The following is a 5,334-nucleotide window of genomic DNA, read 5'->3' as shown; positions in this document are numbered from 1 at the left end:
CCCTCGGCATTGCTCCCGCGCCTCGCTCAGCCAGTGAGCAGGAACCGGTCCGTATGTGGGAACCAAACCCTCGGGTGGGAGCGCCGCCGCGCTTCCCAAGCGGCGCACTATCCAGTGCGCCACTGGGCCGGCCCCGTTTGGTATATTTTCTGCCAGCAATTTTTTTTGTTTGTTTGAGTCTATGATTTTTTTTTTCTTAGCACATATAGTATAGGCATATTCCATTGCTATATTTTTTCATAAGCTTTTAATGGCCTCACGAAATTCTACTGTATTTACCTATTATTGGACATTTGGGTTATTTCCAATTAGGAGCTAGTAAGTAATTTGAGTTCATAATGAACATCTTCATTACATAATTTTTTGTACATGTTTCAGATTATTTCCTTAGATACTTGGGAATAGAATTACAGTGTAAAAAGATGGGAATGTTTTTAAGATTCTTTATACATGTTGCCAAATTAGTTTCTAGAAAGTTTGAGAACCAGCATCCCTCCCCTCCAGTTTGGACACCGAGGACTGAAACTATTCCCCATACGACTTACTGTCCACATGACTGTGACTTTGCTATCCCACTGTCTTCATTAGCATGGTTTCCCTATTCCCAGAGACTCTTGCCCAGGCAGAGTTGATTGTCATTACAGGAACTTCCCAAAAGACTCATCAACTCTTCAATGGAAAGCACCTGTAATGGCTTGAATTGTGTCCCCCCAAACTCCCTGAAGCTTGGACTGTGTCCCCCAAGTTTTATGTATTAGAGACTTAGCCCCCACTGTGACTGTTGAGATGGTGGGAAATCCTATTAAGGTAACTGAAGGGTGAAGTCTTGAAGAGGTGATTGGATTGTAGACCGTGCAGAAGTGAATAGATTAAAAATGGCGGCCAGGGGCTGGTTCTGAGGGTTTTAAAAGGAGGAGAGTCTGTCTCTTTCTCTGCTTTCACCGTCTTGCAGTGTGAGACCCCTGGGTCACTGTTGCCACCACCGGATGGACTTTGGACTTCCCAGCCTCGGAAACTGTAAGCAATAAATTTCATTTCCGTGCAGAAGTGAATAGATTAAAAATGGCGGCCAGGGGCTGGTTCTGAGGGTTGTAAAAGGAGGAGAGTCTGTCTCTTTCTCTGCTTTCACCGTCTTGCAGTGTGAGACCCCTGGGTCACTGTCGCCACCACCGGATGGACTTTGGACTTCCCAGCCTCGGAAACTGTAAGCAATAAATTTCATTTTCTTTATAAATCACCCAGTTCAGTGTACCTTGTTATAAGCAGCAAAAACGGACTAATGCAGCACCCTAAGATTCTTTGAATCTCTTGCTTCAAAAATCCTAACCTTGCTGTTTCCACCAATCCCGGACTCTTGTATCATGATCCTAACCCAATCCTAATCAAGCCCTCCCTCCCACTCCCCCAACTGAAAGACCCATCTTAAAACCAAATGTAAAATTTCCAATTTTCAGTAAGTTCCAAACTTACCATCCCCTGTCCTACACACAAAGTACCTAGAGCTGGTGTTCCCCCTTACCTCATAGGCAATATAAGCTTTGTCTTAACGCCTCATGTTGGTCCTAGTCCATATATTTTGCAGGGTATAAAAACCCATGTCGGGAAATCAGGCTTGCATCAACATATCCCAAGGGATGCCATGATCATTAGCCTAAGCAAGCAGCCCGCCCCGTCAGTGGGAACGTGACCCAGTGTGCTTTCCTCGGTGTGAAGCAGGATTAGCGGTAGGAGCGCGACCCATCTCTTTTGACAGAGACCTTCTATTTTATGCCTCTTGTCCTGGCATCATTTTTAACAGCACCCCTTTCACTCTTTGGTGTGCATCCCAAAGAGTTCTTTACTGCCAAGCAGGGACCATTCATCTGACTTTATTATCACCCTGTCAATCGATTCCTCCATAATATTACTGTTAATGTTTTATTATTAGTAAATAAGCTCTCAGTTATTAATTGTCTGTCATGCCGGGCCCTGGGCTACAGGCTTTATGTGCATTTCTGATCTCATGTAATTCTCAGAACGGTCTTCTGAGTGCAGACTATTTTTATGGCCATTTTACACACCTACTCAGAGTCATAACGCCCAAGCGTGGCACCCAGGAATCTGTATGTTTGAAGGTTCTCGGATGGTTCCAATGCATCTGTCCACCGCTGGGCATCTGAGAACCATCATGCCGGCTGACATGGGAGAGGTGACAATGAGATACACACATGTACGTCACCACATCTCAAGATGTGATACGAACACCTGCCCGCTAGGGGCTTAGAGCCAGTGAGGCAATTAGACGAGTACGTAAATGCCCAAAGCTGTAAACTGCTATAAAACCAACTCTCGAAGTCCAGCGTTGGTGTTTGACAGTTGTGCTATTTGCGTGGAGATGGAGAAGACTTTGGTTAAGTTCTTGGCTTCATTTTTAAAACTTCTATTACATCAATAGTCCTCCAGAAGAATTGTGGAAAAAGGAAAATATATAAAAATATTCAAAGCTAAATCCTCTTTGATTTAGACCTTTTCTGGTGGAGCAAGGCTTCCACGTGTCCTTGGGAGGAAAGAATTCAGACACTGGATTTTAATGGAGCTGGGCTTATCGAGATGGGAGAGCGCGGGTACAAGGAGTGAAATGTTTGTGCAGACAGTAATGAGCTGCTTACCCGCAGGAGCAGGCTGTTTGTATGTGGACTTCGCAATTTACTAGGTACTTGAAAGGAAAAATGCTGTCATGGCAACGGTGTAACAAACAAGGTGGAATTGCACACAGATGAATCACGACTTTCTATGCCAGACAAAGAAGCAAATGTTCTCCTATTAGGGCTGGCTGCATTAAGCTTGAAAATTACAGCAAACATTCTAATGAGGTTTTCTTATTGTTTCTCATGAAAAAAAGGAGGGAAGTGCATAGGAGGGTACAAGGTGTGGACTGTATTGATAGCTGACATATTAGCACAGCGGGGCTCAGCCTCCCCTGCTGGAGTTCCAGCCTATTTGACAGGATGGGGCTTGTTCTAGAACAGGTAGTGGAACACACGTGCACACAAACTCCGGGGGGAGCATGGCAGTAGGTGTCTTCTTCTCCAGTTGACGGGTGTGAGGCAGAGCATGCATGACTGTACGCACGGTTGGCTCCCAGGGCACTGTGGTGGTCCTTCCTGACGGGCGGGAGAGCTTGGGGGCTATCCTGCTTGAGGGAGCAAATCTGAATGTCTTTGTGATTCTTTGGGAATCTTCTCTTTGAGTTCCATGGAGCGAGAAGCCATGCACAGGCATCGTAATCATGTAGATTCATTGGTTGATGTTATGATCAAACCCTATTCCCTACTCCAACAAGAGTGCCATGTCCTGGGGTTGGAAATAATTTTGTGGGCATTTAGGGGGTGAAATGTCATTCCTGATCAGAGCTGCGAGTACTGATAGGTCACTCTTGCCTGAGTCTTACTTCAGTGCTCTCAAACTTCAGCCTGCATCAGAATCAACTGGAGGGTTTGTTAAAACACAGACGCTGGCCCTGGTCCTAGAGTTTTTGAATTTGCATTTCTGATAAGATCCCAGGTGATGCAGTTGGTCTGGGGACCACACTTTGAGAACCGCTGCTTTAGCCAAAACTCACATGATAGAAGGATGGTAACATTGGTCTTATGGTTTCCTTTTCTCTTCCCACTAAGTGGCTGGGCAGTAATTTTGGGGAGGTCTCCAGCGGAGAAGGCTGAAGATGGAATTTATTTGTTGATAGATGTAAGAACATGTTTCTCAGAGAATTGGTCCTCCACCGGCAACACTGGCATCACAAGGAAGCTTATTAGAAGTGCAAAATTTTATACCCTAACCCAGACCTGCTGCATCAGAATTCCATTTAACAAGCTCCCCAGGTGATTCACACACACATTCAAGTTTGAGAAGCACTGCTGTAGGAGACTGCCAATTTGGGCATCCAGTTACTGGAGTTTTAGCCCAAGTTCTGCCTTTACCCAGCTATATGGTCCTTACTGGGTTTCAGGGGGTGGCTGGGGTTGGGTTAGTGACCTACAGGTTTTTTGCCAGCCCTGGGGTGCTATAATTCGGAATCACAGCACGGCAGGTCCGGACTTGCTGTGCCATTTCAGAAGCCTTCTGAGAAGCGTGGGCCCCACAGCCTTCGAGGTCCTTGAGCTCTTTCCCTCTGATGTCCCCTCCTGCCACCTTGAGAAGGCATGAACTCCTGCAGGAGGACAGTGCTACTGTGTGCCAAGGACATGACATCATTCCATGTACCTGAACTCCTGGGAGCCCAGTGTACAATCTCTTATTCTGTGAGCAGCGTAGGGAAGGTACATTCAGTCTGATAGCACCATCTAATAATAAAGCCCTTGTCCCGAGTAGCCCTAGGAAAGCAGTGGGGTCAGCCTCTGAGGCTTAGTCACCAGTTTAGTAAGTCCCATGATCGTAAGACCAGCTTTTCACACGGAAACATCCCCCAAACCAGTAAAACTGTCTTTAGGCTTTGCAGACTCAGCTGCCCTGAGTTTCTCTTCGCCAGGCACGGTCAACCCCTCTGTGTTCTTCGACATTGCCGTCCATGGTGAGCCCCTGGGCTCTGTCTCCCTAGAGCTGTTTGCTGACGAATTTCCAAAGACAGCAGAAAATTTTTGTTCTTTGAGCACTGGAGAGAAAGGATTTGGTTATAAGGGCTTCTGCTTTCACAGAATTATTCCAGGGTTTATGTGCCAGGGTGGTGACTTCACATGCCATAAGGGCACTGGTGGCAAGTCCATCTATGTGGAGAAATTTGATGATGAGAACTCGATCCTGAAGCACACAGGTCCTGGCATCTTGTCTCTGGCAAGTGCTGGACCCAACACAAATGTTTCCCAGGTTTTCATCTGCACTGCCAAGACTGAGTGGCTGGATGGCAAGCATGTAGTCTTTGGCAAGGTGACAGGGCATGAACATCGTGGAAGTCATGAAGCGCTTTGGGTCCAGGAAAGGCAAGACCGGCAAGAAGATCACCATTGCCAACTGTGAATAACTCTAATGAATTTGGCTTGTTTTATCTTAACACCAGACCACCCCTTCTGTAGCTCACGAGAGCACCCCTGCCCACCTGCTCGCAATGTCCTGTAATCTTTGTGCTCTCGATGCAGTTCATTGGGTTCCATATTTTCTTTATTCCTTTACAAGTCTAGCTGGATTGCAGAGTTAAGTTTATGATCATGAAATGAAAGCTAAATAATGAAGAAACAAACAAAAAACTGTCCTTAGGGAATTTGAAGGTTTCTGCCATATTGAAGCATTAAAATAAATCCATGTGCATTTTCTTATTCCACATGAAACATGAATTAATTAACATAAAATGGGCAGGAAAGA

The 5,334-nt window shown here is 45.8% G+C and overlaps 1 pseudogene; it reads left to right on the top strand.

Moving 5' to 3' along the window:
* The first annotated feature begins 4,407 nt into the window (after positions 1-4,407).
* Positions 4,408-4,996, top strand: LOC103587557 (annotated as a pseudogene).
* Positions 4,997-5,334: the final 338 nt, after the last annotated feature.

Source organism: Galeopterus variegatus, unplaced genomic scaffold (assembly GCF_000696425.1).
Source record: "Galeopterus variegatus unplaced genomic scaffold, G_variegatus-3.0.2 Scaffold460, whole genome shotgun sequence".
Lineage (NCBI taxonomy): Eukaryota > Metazoa > Chordata > Mammalia > Dermoptera > Cynocephalidae > Galeopterus > Galeopterus variegatus.
The sequence above is the reverse complement of the archived record's forward strand: the minus strand, read 5'-3'. Positions and strand labels throughout refer to the sequence as shown.